Genomic DNA, 16,466 nt, shown 5'->3' on the forward strand with positions numbered 1-16,466 from the left:
TATTATTTCCTTCTTTACTTTCCCTGTTTCTCCTGGTATGATCAAACGACACTTTATTCTCTTTTTTTCTCTTGTTAATTTGAAAGTTCAGCTTTATGTTTCCATTGCACTAGGGGTTACCTTCCTATTGCAAACGGAAATTCTCACTTGTGATATAAAAGCAAAATATAAACTGTTCTCTTTGTGGACAGTGGTAGTTACCTACCCACCTATAACATTCTCTCCTTCTGTACTAATCAAAATGCAGATTTCTTTGGGGGAGAGGGAGTGTTGCAAACTTGATTTCCCCTGCTTTCTTTAGACTAGGAGTGGCCAGGGGACTACTTCCTGGCTAATGATATATAAGCAGAAATCTATTGGCTGGGGCTTTAGGGAGAACAATAGTATATATACTCAGCTGGCATGTATTTTTGCCCTTTGCCCTTCCTATTCTTCATGCCTAAAATGTAGCTATCATGCCTGAAGGTGGAACAGCCACCTTGTGATCATTATGACAACAGCCACAAGAATAGGGGCCGTGGGAATGCAGTTCAGGCCCTTGTTGGCGGTGGGAAACTTTGCTGCACTGCCTGCTCCCAACTTCTGTTACATGAGAAATACAAGGCCCTGTTTAGTCAGATTTCATTTTGTGTAGCTGAATGCAATCTGAATGGAGACAGTCCCCCAACCAAGGCACATCTGATTCCTCCCTGCTCCCCCAACGTTAGATGGATTAGTGTTCTAACTCCCTACTCTCCCCAAGCCATGACTGGAATTCTATTACTTCTCTTCCTTTCTCCTCATTCTCAACACAAAAGTTTTGGTGAAATTATTTTGTATTTTAATTCTAAACTGTTCTTTTTTATTATTTTAGAGCGTGTCATCTTATTTCAAAGCCCTAAATTATTTTGAGTCACTTTCCCATATATTGCAAAAATCATTTTTCATCAGCATTTTTTTCTCCTTCACCTTTGCTTATGTTAAGATTTCTGTTCTGATTCACTCGTTTGGCTAAAGTTCTTTATTATGTATTCTCAGATGAGATGTGTGCTGATACCTTCTGTGAATTCTTGCTTATTGGTTCACAGTTCTTTTCTCTCACTAGCCTGTGGATGTTACTTAAATGCCATCTAGATTCCACAATAACAGGCAAGAAATCGGATGTCAGTCTGTTCTTTTTTCCTTTGTAACCAATTCTTTCTGTCTAGAAGCTTATGATGTTTTGTTTTTTATCTTTGGGATTCAAGCATTTTATCATAATACACATAGATGTCTTTTTGTAAAAACATCTTTATTGGAGTATAATTGCCTTGCAATGTTGTGTTACTTTCTGCTGTATAACAAAGTGAATCAGCTATATGTATACAGATATCCCCGTATCCCCTCCCTCTTGGGTCTCCCTCCCACCCTCCCTATCCCACCCCGAGATGATCTCCCTGTGCTATGCAGCTGCTTCCCACTAGCTATCTATTTTACGTTTGGTAGTGTATATATGTCAATGCTACTCTCTCACTTCGTCCCAGCTTACCCTTCCCCCTCCCCATGTCCTCAAGTCCATTCTCTACCTCTGCATCTTTATTCCTGTCCTGCCCCTGGGTTCGTCAGAACCATTTTTTTAAACAGATGTTATTTTGTATAAGTCAATCTTGCTCAAATTCAGTGAGCACTTTTAACCTGCAGAATCAAATCTCTCTTAAAGCCAGGGAATTTTTCTCTAGTACTTAATTATCGCTTCTCTTCCCTTGTTTCTTTCTGTCCTGGATCACCTATCATTTGCTTATTTAAACTTTCATGTGTTCTCCAAATCACTTCTTTCTTCCCTCAGGGTTTATATCTCTTTTAATTTTTGCTCCATTTTTGAAGCATTTCTGTACTTCGATTTTCCATGACAGTAATCCAATTCTCAGCACGGCTCATTCTGTTCTTCATTTCATATTATGCATTGCATTTTTCAAAAGATTAAAAACCATACCTCTTATTTCCAGAAAGTATATCCTTAAGTGCTCTTATTATTTTGTTGTTAATGGTGTTAAATGTGTGGCCTGTCCCCATCAGAAGTTCTGATCCCAGGAGCTACCTTTTACTGGGAAGCACAAGCTATGCTTGTTCTTCCTCCATCTGATGATGGGTCCCTTTGGACCCTGACTTTTATTGCCTTCAGGGCTCAAATTGACTTGTTGGGTATACAAACAGCAGTAGAATCAAGAAAGTGGTGGGAGACATGGCATTATGTACTCTTGTGAGTTGATGATAGACCAGCATGGCTTCTTCCTAAGGAAGCCTCTTTCCTTTCCATTCTCAGCTACAGAATTAGTGTCAGGCTAAAGAGACAAAGGCAACATTTTTTGACCATATTGTTTCAGGTCCTGTTCTAAGCATTTTATAACAATTAAGGATTCCTATTATAACAACCTTTTGATCTATACACTGTTATCTCCATTTTATAAAAGAAGAGTTAAGAAACTTACCCAAGCTTTTACTACTACGAAGCAATGGAGTCAGGACTTAAATCCAGGCGTTCTTTGTCCACAGCAAGAGAATATGCTATTCTGCCCACATGAGCATTACTCATGTTTGTATCCCTAATAGCTATTCCAGAGCCAAGTTGACCGGTAGTTCCTACAGAAGGACCAAGGCTCTCCAAAGGCCAAAATTTTGCCAGTAATCCCAGGGCTCAGTTTCTTGCCTGAGGCCTCTCCACTGCCAGTCTTCAGACTCCATTGGCCAAATGAGGACACATCCTGTAGCCCCTTCAGAACCCAGGTAGGGCAGAAGGCTTTGCACCTGACAGCCATTGTCAAGCTCAGGGGAAGGTGTAGTTGGAAGCTGGAGCAGAGTTTGGATAGGCTGGAGGTAGGGACATTGCATTCATATACCATGCTCTGAATGTAACCTGCTTGAGAGTGGCAACTCTTTTCATCAACTCTTGCATTCTCAATATCTAGTACATTATAGGGAACATGATAGTAGCCCAATAAATATTTACTGAATGAAATTGTAATAGGACTTAACCATCTGAAAGCCATCACCCTAAAGTAATGTGTAAACTTAGGACTCTATCCTCAAACTCTAACCCTCAAACCAGTCCTCGTCTTAATTTTTGGAAAGCCATCTCTGGGGTAGTTATCTTCTCAGAATAAGGAAGAGGTATTCTCTCTTCATCCTTTTGGTTATAAGTTTGCAACAATAAAAAAAGATAAGACTTTAATTTCTTACAAAGCAAATGAATGAATAAACACCTTGTGTGTGGAACAGCTCTAGAAAACTGTGTGTGTGTGTGTGTGTGTGTGTGTGTGTGTGGTGGGTGGTGATTAGGAAAAAAAGAAGAGGAAGATCAAGCTCATGAAAAGTTAATATGGCAACCAAGCTCATCAGAGAAGAAGGAGGAAATATTGCTTAGCAACTAGAAGTTTCAAGAAGGAAAATTCTAAATTCCAGTGGGAGAAAGTGTGGAAGGTAAGTAAATGTGTATCTGAAGTGAAGGCTTTTGAGGTGATTGTTTTGGTGAATAATTTGCTACTTCTTTTCCTTTGTATCCATTGAAAATTTGGCCCTGTCTCAAAGCATGACTAATAAATGGCCAAAACGAATGGAGTGGCCAAAATGGGGCAAATTTTTCCATTACAAACAGAAGTGGCCAGGGACCAAAAAGGAAATTCTTTACTACTTCATTCCTCTAATTGTTTTGTCTTTTTAATTACCACACTAATGCATGAATATATTCTCATTATAAAAGATCTTTTAAATTTGGCATTATTAAGAGCAAACCTGAAATGACCCCTGTGGTATGCTACTCCTACTTTCATTTCTGAGTTGGTACCACTGTCATGTGTCTGATATGCATTCTTCCGACCATTACCATGTTTTTGTTTTGTTTTGTTTTGTTTTGTTTTTGCGGTACGCGGGCCTCTCACTGTTGTGGCCTCTCCCGTTGCGGAGCACAGGCTCCTGACGTGAGGTTCAGTGGCCGTGGCTCACGGGCCCAGCAGCTCTGCGGCATGCGGGATCCTCCCGGACCAGGGCACGAACCTGTGTCCCCTGCATCGGCAGGCGGACTCTCAACCACTGTGCCACCAGGGAAACCCAATTACCATGTATTTTTGTATATATATATTTGCTTCCTAATTTTTAACACAGTGGTCATATCCTAGTACTTGAACTTGTAAAAAATAATATGGTTGGAAAATTTTTCATGTTATACACACACACATATATATATAACTCATTCTTTTTACATGCCATGTATAAAATTCCACTGACAACTTCTCTATTGATGGACATTTCAGTGTTTCCAGTTTTACACTAATATATACAGTAAAGTTATGAATAGCCTTGAATATATCACTTTACACTTGAGAAAGTATTTCTTGAAAATGTATTGCTAAAAGCAGAATTGCTAGCCCAAAGGAATTTAAGATTCAAAATATATACTTCCTAATTGCCTTCCCAAAAGACTCTATCTACTGCATACAAATGTACCAGGTTCCCTATACCTTTCCCAAATTTGACAGTTTATCTGATAAGTGACAGCTTATCTGACAGCTATCTGATAAGTGAAAACATACACACACACACACACACACACACACACACAGAGTTACCAGTGAGAATGACTGTCCTCTATGTTTACTGGCCATTTTGTTTCTCTTTGTGAGAATTGCCATCTGGCCTCCTTTACTCATTTTAGTATTGTTTGCCTTTTCCTAGATTACTTATAGCAGTCTTTATACATTCTGGTTATTAATACCTTGTCTGCTAAATGTGTTGCAGTAATTTCTCTCTGCCACTTGTTTATGTTTCTCTCCCCTTACACAGAAGCTTTAAATTTTTTAGGAGAAATCTGTCACATATACTTGATGGTTTCTGGGTTGGGGGTCTCACTTGAGAAAACCTTTGGTACCCCAAGGCTTTAAAAGTATTCTGTATTTTCCTCTAACACATTTATATTCTTGCTTAACATTTGGTGCTTTAAGCCACATGGAATTTGTTTTAGTAAATAATATGAGGCATAGATAGTATCTTGCTTCACTTTTTTTATACGAGAGCTACTTTCCTACAATTTAATAAGCTCACAATCTTTTCCCACTGATTAAAAGGGCAAGCAAATAAAAAGTCTTACATATATGTAAGTCTGCTAATGTACCCAATTCAGCTTTATTTCCCTATTCCTAAACTCTCTAGGCTTGATTAGTATAGGCCTCATAGTATGTATTCATACATATGTAGAAGTCCTGTCTCATTGATAGTCTTTTACAGATATATTTGTCTCTTCTGTGGCATCTTCAGAGAAAATAGATAGATAGTAAATCAGATATTTGCTGTCTTGGTTTTGTCTGAAACCCAAGGGCCAAAAGCAAAATAAAAGGTGACAAGGACTCCTACATTTCAAAATGAAGCGTATTTTCTAGGTATCTTATATTTAATAAGGGCTGTTTTCCTTGCTGGATAGTGCTCATAAGAGGAGCACTAACTTTATCTCTGCGTTTCTCATATTGATGCCTCCTATTTCTTTCTCTCCATGTGTTCATTACACTGAGTATTGCTATAGAGGATATCCTTTTCTTGTGTCTGTAGTCACAGTGCTTCTCATATTTTGCCATGAACTATGATATTTTCTGTAGATTTCATATAAGCACCCCTTATTAGATTGAGGATATTTCTTCTTTAGTTTATGCTTGCTAATTTTTTAAGTCATTAAAGAACATTGAAAATAATCAAATATATTTTTTCCTTAGTTTGCTAATAATGATATATACACTTATTTTCTAATATTTAACCAGGAATAATATTTAAGCAAAGAAACCCTCACTTAGACACTTCTTTATACGTGGACATTTCAAGAGTTTTTTCCTCTCCTTATCCTACCAAAGAACAGAGAAGAACTTGACCATTTAACCAGTCTGAGTAAGGTAATAGAGTCATAACTGATTAGGGTCACTGCTGATCACAGCTGCACTAGGGGAGATTAGATACAGATCTATCTGCGTCACATGAAGTGGGGGAAAAAAGGGGTTAGTATTAGTTCAGATACATGAAAAAAAGAAACAGTTTCTCATCAACAAAAGCCTGAAACCAGTGTGAAAATATCTGAATATTGTGTAATATTGTATTGGCTATAGAATCAGTGGTCAATGGAAACTACTCTATTTCCTAAATTTCTTAATGTACTGAAATTTCTGCCTCTTTTTATTGTGTGTGTGTGTGTGTGTGTGTGTGTACCCAGAGAAGGAAATTTTCTATGATTTTTGCAAATATCAACACAGAAATAACTTTTACTTGATTATGGTATCCTTTAATTTCTGCTGGCTTTAGAATGTTAATACAGTTGACCCTTGAATAACATGGGTTTGAACTGTACAGGTCCACTTATACATGGATTTTTAAAATAGTATAAATTATAGTACTATATGATCTGAGGTTGGTTGAATCCAAGGATTCGGAACCTTGGATTCAGAGGAACTTCCTGTGTGTATATGTGGGAGGGCGGACTATAAGCTATGCATGGATTTTCAACTGTGTAAAGAGTTGGCACCCCTAACCCCCAGCATTGTTCAAGGGGCAGCTGTATTTACTTTAAGATTATAATATTCATGCTCATGAGAAGAAATTGGGTTATATTTCTCTCTTTGTATACTCTTTGTCCTTTGTTGATAGTAGAGTTTTGCTATTCTCATGGAATGATTTACCAAACTTTTTTAAAAATCTGTACTCTGGGACAGTTTATATATATAATGTGGAAAATAATCTGCTATTTGAAGTTTGGTAGAATCCTTCTATGAAATTTCCTGGACCTAAGATCTTTTAAAGAGTAGATTTTAATTTCCTTGGTCATTTCTTTGCTAATAAAACTTCTATTCCTACTTCTACACTTCTTGAATTAATTATAATAACATATACTTTTCTATGAAGTGATACACTTCACCTAGTTTTCTAAATTTTTGGCATAAGGATAACTATAATATTTTCTTATAATTCTTACCTTGTTTAATGTAATTTTATATTCCCTTTCCATCTATAATCTTCTTTACCTGTGTCTTTCCTAATTTTTTTCCTTATAATTACCAGAAGTTCAATTTAATGGGATTTTCCAAGAACAGAGTTTTGCTTTTACTGATTGTGCTTAATGTTCATTTTATTTAATCAATTTCTGCTTTTATTAATTCTTTTCTTTAACTTGCTTTTGTTCTATTTTGTCAATCTTTTCTGGTTCCTTAAGTTTATGTGTGTGGCAGGATGAGTAATCAGATATTTGCTGTCTTGGTTTTGTCTGAAACCCAAAGGCCAAAATAATAAGTGACAAGGACCCCCTACATTTCAAAATGGCAGTCTAGTTCATCTATGTACAACTGACAAAAGAGGTAGCTGAAAAGCAGTTTTGTGACCCTTGGTCCCGCACCCAACTTGAGGACATAAAAGGATTGAGGTAGGAGAGCCAGGGAAGAGCAGATATTTTGAGAAACTGTTGTTGCTTGGTGGCATTTTCCATCCGTACTTCCCCTCCTCAGTGTGTGGGGTGAGTGGGTGGAGGGATGTTCCCTCTGACCTCAAGACAAGTTAGATGGATTCTAAGAGTCTTTCATGTGGAATTTCATATCCCTGCCTTCTTTCTTTGCCCTTACTGTTTGAGGGAGCAAAGAGACAGTTTGTGAGAAAATGAAAGGCAGAAAGTATGTGGCTGGAGCTGTCTGCCTGAGGAAGAGCAAAGAGAGGTGCCTTCTCCAGTGACAGCTGAGCAGAGGCATGTGTTTCCCTAGACCAGACATGAATCATAAAAAGGAGAGCCATCTGGCTTTGAACAGACCAGAAAGAGGTAACCCTTAGATACTGAACCTGAGGGGAAAATCTTAAGTGGCCAGGCCAGAGACAGAGCTCTGCCCACATCAAGTGAACTACAATTTGATGTTTCTAGTGAAAAAATCTCTAGAAAGTCCACAGAAATACCCTCATGAAGTCAGCAATGAAGATTCAGCAAACCCAGAGAGCATATCACCACATCACAGCCCCCATCACCCTATCAAGTTAGACTTTTCTTACTCCTTACCTCCTTATCCCATCTCTGACTCTGCGCAGACAACTCTGGAGGGTCCTAATGTCACAGCTAAAAGTGTAGGAGTGCGTGAGGAGGAGCTGACAAAGCAAGGACAGGAGTCTCCACACAATGCCCTCCCCGCTCCCTGCTGAGTCCCAGCCTGAAATGAACCTGAGTTGGGAAAGGGAGAAGTGAAACATAAATAAAATCCCAATGTAGACTATTTCACTAAAATGGGCATTTTAGTTATCTAAATAAGACCAAAACCATTACTAAAGGTGACTGGAGGATTTTTTTATTACCGTTTAAGAGTGATCAGAAAAGCTATTTCCATTTCTCTATTTTATCCAAGGAGAGGGGAAGAAAGAGACTATAGAATGGATTTTAAAAGATAGTGAAATGAATTTGAAAATGAATTTGCATTATGTTTGCATCCTATCAATTTCTGCTAGTTCAGCATGCCAGTTAGCTAGTCTTAACTCACTTATTTTCAAACTTTGTTTACTAATACATACATTTAAAATTATGAATATTTCTCAGTACTATATTGACTATATTCCACAGATTATTGTAATTAGTGCTTTCACTTTCATTCATTATAAAGGATATAAATTATAATTTATAATTTGAATTTTAGTTTTATCTGAAGGGCATTTCCAAATGCATGATTTCTTTTGCTACTTTTTGTTGTTAGTTTCTAATTCTACTGCAATTTGGTAAGAAAATTTGTCCTGTGTGATTTCTTTTTTGAATAATGAAGATTTTTCTATGTGGGCAGAGATTTTTATTTGAGGGCTTCAATCCAGCATCAAGGGAGCAGTTCCCATGCCCATAAAATCTCCCTTTTATAATTTTATTTTCTGACTCCCTTGATTCAGGAACCTCAGGATCCAAATTCATGCCAGTACATGTTGGCTAGGTCCTGTATCTCCTTCAGAGTTTAATCCCTTTCCTTGCATAGCATGCCCCACTTCCCTAGTGTGTTACGTTGTGTTGTGACTTGACCCTAGTTATTGGCCTGTAGACTAAGAGGATGGTGGGAGGAAAGATTCTGAGTGGGATGGGTACTGTCTTGCAAGACTGAACCCTCAGTATCATCTCCAAGCAGTGGAGGTGTTACAGCCTTTAATAGGATGGGTGCGCCACTTCTACAGGCCCAGATGGTTCAGGGAAATCTGGGGTTTCAAGTTTCTCCAGTGCATCAACCAAGATAGTTCCATCCCAAGACTTGGGGGTCCCATTCCTTCTACCAAAGGCGCTACCTTGGTATAGCAGGCTTTCCAGGATTGAGAATTCACTTTTTTTTAATGCAACTAGATATCTTTATAATCAAGTCTTGATTCACAGCTGTTTCCGCTGTCCTGCTGCAGAGGTGAGGGTCTCTTCAAAAGCTACCAAGGAGGCCCACCAGCTTTTTCACTTTGCCTTAAACTGGTGATTAATCATCCTTGGCCTTTTATTTTCTTTTTTCCAGTGGCTGGTTGCACTCAACAAAATCCATCTGATTTCATGTTGTTATAATTATGACTTCCTCCAAACCTTTCAAAGATTTGAGACATTGCACCCATCAATGTTTTTCCTCCTACTGTGATCCAACCTCAGTTCATCACTAGTGAAATTTTAACAACTATACTCTGTGGTAGCTAGTTTCCTACGATGGTCCCAGTTTTACTGTATCCTACATGTAAATGTCATACATCCCCTTTTCTCTCCCCATGGATCTGGCCGAAGCTCTGATTTCTTGATCAATAGAATATGGTATAAGTGATACTCTTGGCTTAGCTTTTAATTGAACTAGGAGTTTTTACATCCTCTCTTTTGGAACACTTGTTCTTGGAATGTTCCCTCTTGGAACCCAGCTGCCATGCTGTGAAAATCCCACTTGTAGGCACTCTGGTCCCCAATCCTAGGTGATCTTGCAGTTGAAGCCAGCATCAGCCCATGTGAATGAGCCCAGTTAACTTCCTAGTTGATTGCAAGTTCAGTTGACCTCTTTGAAGCTGAAGAACTGCCCAATTGAGTACACAGTCATGAGAAATAATGAAATAGTTATTTTAAGCCACTAAGCTTTGGAATTACTTGTTATGAAACAATTTGTAATCAAATTGTGCCATGGTATGCCAGGAGCTACCATACTCCATTCACTACCAATAATGGGGTCTTTATTGTTAGCCAGCTGGTGAGTGATTTGGCTCCAAAATTCCATCCTTAAAGTCGGCTTCCTTGGAGCACTTGTCACCAACTGTCCGAAATCAAATCCCCTTAGAAACATTTGTTGAGATAGAGAAGACAAAAGGTGTGTATGCACAAAGTTTATTGGGGAGCAATCAGGAACAGTGCCTGCAAGGGAATAAGGGAAGGATTGGGCAGAAGGAGAGGTTGAACTGTGGTACATTTCTCCCAGAGATTTCAGCCAATCCCACAGGGACTCTGGAGATGAGATGGGCCTTTAGAGTTGTCCTGAACTGAGGCAAGAAGTCTAAGATGAGTAAGTGGATGCAAGTTGCCCCCGGGGAGCAGGGAGGGGGCTAACTTGAGTGAGGCATCCTTGACAGTACACTACAACATCCACTGTAGTGCCATTTAAAATATTTTGTAATGCTGTTTTGTTTTTTTTTACCCCTCTGCCTTTTGTCTATCAGATTTTCTTTGTCCTATTTCCTCTCCCCACCTTGTTGTTTGAAAGCTATAAACACTTTTTATTCTTCTCATTGTTATCCTTACATTTTTGAATGTATATTTAAGCATATAACTTTCTATCAAATTCTATATTTAATCAGAATATCTCTAATTTGCCTGGAAGGGATGGGATTAGTAATCTACTTTTATGTGTTTTCTGATCCTATCCTCTCTCCTCTGCTGCCTCTGTAGAATAATATACTAATCCACATTATTATATTGTGCACTAATAAGTTTTAAAACTTTAGCTTTGGGCTTCCCGGGTGGCTCAGTGGTTGAGAGTCCGCCTGCCGATGCAGGGGACGCGGGTTCGTGCCCCGGTCCGGGAAGATCCCACATGCCGTGGAGCAGCTGGGCTTGTGAGCCATGGCCGCTGGGCCTGCGCGTCCGGAGCCTGTGCTCTGCGATGGGAGAGGCCACAGCAGTGAGAGGCCCGCATACCGCAAAAAAAAAAAAACCTTTAGCTTTTTCTTCAGTTAGCACTCATATTCTATATCACTCACTTTCTTGCACATATTAAAGGTTTTACTGCAGTTAATACTATGTTGATTGTATCTGAGAGAATTGAAAGGGTGATACATTTTCCTAGTTCCATAATATTTGAAAATGTTATTTTGATTTATTTGAAATGGTAGTTGCTTGGGCATAACACATAGGTTCAAAATCAGTTTTTCCCTTGAACTTTGAAGTGGTTACTTCATTGTCTTCCAGCATCCAGTGTTACTGATGAGAAGTGTGATGAAATTCTGAGTATTGTTTCTTTGTAGGTAACCTGGTTCTTCTTTCCAGAAACTTCAGTGTTCTTAAATGGCACCAAAATATATCTTGATGGTGGGTCATTTACCTTCACTTTTTTCTTCCGGAATTCCAAATAAATGAAATCATACAATACATACTCTTTGAGGTCTGACTTCTTTTATTCAGTTTAATGTTTTTGAGGCTCATCCATGTTTCTGTGTATTTTAGTAGTTTATTCTTTTTATTGCTGAGTAGTAAAGTTTAATTTGTTTTTCTTTTCTAGTTGTTTGTTGCCAATATATAGAAATACAATGTTTTTTTACATCTTTATTGGAGTATAATTGCTTTACAATGGTGTGTTAGTTTCTGCTTTATAACAAAGTGAATCAGTTATACATATACATATGTTCCCATATCTCTTCCCTCTTGCATCTCCCTCCCTCCCTAGAAATACAATTTTTGAATTGAATTTGGCACATTGGCTTTGTATTCAGTGACTATAAACTCATTACTTCTAAGAATTCATTTATAGATTATTTTGGATTTTCAGCATAAGCAATTTTATCATCTGTAGATAATGACAGATTCTTTTCAATACTTACTCCTTTTAGGTTTTTTTTTTTTAATCTTGCCTTATTACATTGGTTAAGACCTCCTGTACAATACTGAGTAAAAGTAGGAGTGGTGGTAGAGACCATGCTTTCACCATTTCTGATCTCAGAAGGAAATTTCTCAGCATTTCACCATTATGATTTTTGCTACAGAGTCTACCTTAGTTTTTAAAATATCTTTTTGGTTTTTATAATTAACAGACTTGACTTTTATCATTTTTTTCTGCATCTAATGAGATGGTCATATGATTTTTCTTCCTCTATCTGTTTCTCTTTTGAGGCCAGGATAAGCTGGTTTATATTATAGGGAAAAAATTTTAAGGCCAGTATTACTCATGAGCTGATTTTTTTTTAATTAAGCAGTACATAAAAATTATACTATATCATGACACAGTTGGGTTTATTCTAAAATAAACCATATATTTTACCCATATTAGCAGATAGAAGAAGAAAAATCTCCAAAATATACAAATAGCTCATGCAGCTTAATAACAAAAAAATGAACAACCTAATCAAAAAATGGATGGAAGATCTAAATAGACATTTCTCCAAAGAAGACATGCAGATGGCCAAAAAGCACATGAAAAGATGCTCAACATCACTAATTATTAAAGAAATGCAAATCAAAACTGCAAATCAAAACTCACACTGGTCAGAATGGCCATCATCAAAAAAATCTACAAACGAATGCTGGAGAGGGTGTGGAGAAAAGGGAGCCCTTCTACACAGTTGGTGGGAATGTAAATTGGTACAGCCACTATGGAGAACAGTATGGAGGTTCCTTAAAAAACTAAAAATAGAGCTACCGTATGGTCCCGCAATCCCACTCCTGGGGATATAGCCAGAGAAAACCATAATTTGAAAAGATACATGCACCCATATGTTCAGTTCAGCACTATTTACAATAGCCAGGACATGGAAGCAACCTAAATGTCCATCGACATAGGAATGGATAAAGAAGATTTGGTACATATATTTCTCAGGCATAAAAAAGAACGAAATAATGCCATTTGTAGCAACATGGACGGACTTAGAGATTGTCCTACTGAGAAGGACAAATATCATATGATATTGCTTATATGTGGGATCTAAAAAATGGTACAAATGAATTTATCTACAAAACAGAAATAGAGTCACAAATGTAGAAAACAATCATGGTTACCAGGGGAAAAGGGGGGGAGGGATAAATTGGGAGATTAGGATTGACATATACACACTACTATATATAAAATAAGTAACTAATAAGGACCTACTGTGTAGCACAGGGAACTCTACTCAATACTCTGTAATGACCTATATGGGAAAAGAATCTAAAAATTAGAGTGGATGTATGTATATGTATAACTGATTCACTTTGCTGTACAGCAGAAAATAACACAACATTGTAAATCAATTATACTCCAATAAAAATTTTTTAAAAAGTCTTTAGCCTTAGGTAGGCCCTGTGTCCCTGGATCTTGGGGATGTGACCTATTTAGAGCTCTTGCCTTTCCACCATTTGTAATTCTGTTTTCAGGACATATTCCTGCCTTTCTCTTTAGCGTAGAGGGATTTTTCCTTTTCCCTTTCCCCATCTGCTGTGGGCTTATGCCAGTAACATTGTTTGTTGTAGGCACAGTAGCTACTGTTCTCCTTCTCCAGGTTTGCACTACCAAGCATGCTTTTTCAGGACTTTAAACCATCTTTTATTGTGTGCCCAGTAGAGTTTGTGGAGAAAAGCCTGCAAGAAGGTGTGAACTCTTCCTCTGTACGTGGCTCCCAGGCTCACATTCTTTTGTTAACTCACATTCAATATCCCCTAATTTGCTAGTCTTCATATCAAATTCTTATTGGTATGTGGCTGTGTTTGCTGCAGGTAAGCAACTGCCATCTTTCCTTGTGAACACTGTCTCTCCTTAGATTTTAGACTACTTGGTTGTCCTGTGACCCCAGTTCTCTGAAGCGTTCAAGGAAATCTTGACTTGCATTTTGGCTTTTATTTGTTGTATTATAAGGGTTAAAGCAATGTTTTTTGTAGTGCTCTACATCCTGAGCAGAAACCAGAAATCTTTTTTTAGTTTTTTAAATTGATTTCTAAGAATTCTTCATATATTCTAGTTACATATTCTTTGTCAGATATTTCTATTGAAAATATTTACTCCCAGTTTGTGGCTTGTGTTTCTACTTTCTTAACTGTGTCTCTTGCTGTATTTAAGTTTTAAAATTTGATAAATTCCAATTTTTAATTTTTTTATGTTTAGAACTCACTTTGGCCTAAGACATTTTTATCTACTATAAGTTCCTGAAGATATGATTTAGTCTTTTCTTTTAAAAGTACTACTGTAGTTTTAGCTTATATGCATAGGTTTATGATCCGTCTTAAATTAATTTTTGTTTGTGTCACAAGGAAAATTTTGAGGTTCATTTTTACCTATATAGTTATCCAATTGTTCTAGTACTATTTATTGAAAAGACTTTTCTTTGTGCATTAAATTGCTTTGTTACTTTTTTCAAAGATTAATTGACCACGTGTATCATTTTACTTCTAAACTCTATTCTTTTCCATTGACCTATTCTTTCTTTCCTTATACCAATGCCACACTGTCTTTATTTCTGTAGCTTTATTGTAAATTTTGAAATCAGATATAATGAGACCTCCAACTTTGTTCTTTTTTAGGATTGGTTTTATATTCCAGGTATTTTGTATTTCTTTATACATTTTAGAATAAACTTTTCGATTTCTCCAAACAAAGCGTACTAGCATTAGTCTACATCTCAATTAGGGGAAAATCAACTTGTTAACAATACTGAACCTTCAATCAATGAACATAGTATATCTTTCCATTTATTTCTCTTAGCAATATATGGTGGTTTTCACTGTAAAAATTTGAATACCTTCTGTTGAATCGATTCGTAATATTTTATGCTTGTTTTATTATATTGTAAATCAGTGGTCCCAATCTTTTTGGCACCAGGGACCAGTTTCATGGAAGACAAATTTTTCCATGGACGGGGGGGTGGGGGTGGGGGGATGGTTCAGGTGGCAATGCAAGTGGTGGGGAGTGGCAGATGAAGCTTCGCTCACTTGTTCACCTCTCACCTCCTGCTGTGCGGTCTGATTCCTCACAGTCCACGGACCAGTACCAGTCTGCGGCCCATTGGTTGAGGACCCTTGTTGTGAATGAAATATTTTTATTGCATTTCCAGTTGTTTTCTGCAGCATGTAGAAATATAGTTGATTATTTTATTTTGACCTTGTACCCTGTGACCTTGCCAAATTCACTTATTAATATTAGGAACCTAAGTCAAATCCTAGGATTTTTAATGTAAAAATCGAGTCATTTATAAATGGGAACAGTTTAATGTCTTCCTTTTCAATATTTATGGACTTTTAATTTTACCTAAAAGAATTGCTGATGCTACTGTTACAGTTTTTATTTGGCTTTATTGAGATACAATTTGCACACAATAAAATCCATTATTTTTAAAAGTATAATTGAAGAGTTTTGACAAATGCATGAAATCATGTAACAACGATCAAACTCAAGATACAGAACTTTCTGTGTCCACCCAAATCCCCCCAAACCCATATTCAGTCAATCCTCTACCCTTCCTTGGCCCCTGAGAACCACCAATCTGCATTCTGTCACTTCATTTTGCCTTTTCTTGAATATTATTTAGAAGGAATTATATATAGTATTTTGTATTTTACCTCTACATATATTATAAACCACAAAATTCAGTGTTATAATTTTTGCCTTAAACCATGAGTTGTCTTCTGAATAAGAGAATATGAAATATAGCCTTTTTTATTTATCCATATATCCCATTTTTGCTGTCTTTTTTTGGGGGGGGGTATGTCTGAGTTTCCATCTTGTTTATTTCCCTTCAGCCTAAAAATATTCCTTTGGTATGGAGTTCTGGATCTACTGGGTTTTTTTTTTTTCTTTTAGTAGTTAAATATCTTCAAAGTTAAAAAACTTTAGAGATATAATTCCATTGTTTTTTATCCTACAGTATTTTTGATGAGGCATCATCTGTCATTTGTATTACTTTCCTTTATATATAATATATTCCCCCTCCCCCCTCTTTCTCTCTCTCAGAAGGGGATGCTTTCAGAACTTCTTTAAAAATCTATTGTTGGGGGTTTCCCTGGTGGCGCAGTGGTTGAGAGTCCGCCTGCCAATGCAGGGGATGTGGGTTCGTGCCCCGGTCCGGGAAGATCCCACATGCCGTGGAGCGGCTGGGCCTGTGAGCCGTGGCCGCTGAGCCTGCGCGTCCGGAGCTTGTGCTCTGCAACGGGAGAGGCCACAACAGTGAGAGGCCCGCGTACAGAAAAATAAATATATATATCTATCTATTGTTGGGAGCATTTGACTTAGATAGACCTATGTATGATTTTATATCTATTTATTCTCTTTGGGTTTCTGAGATTCTTGAATCTGTAAGTT

Source organism: Grampus griseus (assembly GCF_964374135.1).
Source record: "Grampus griseus genome assembly, chromosome: 3".
Classification (NCBI taxonomy): Eukaryota; Metazoa; Chordata; class Mammalia; order Artiodactyla; family Delphinidae; genus Grampus; species Grampus griseus.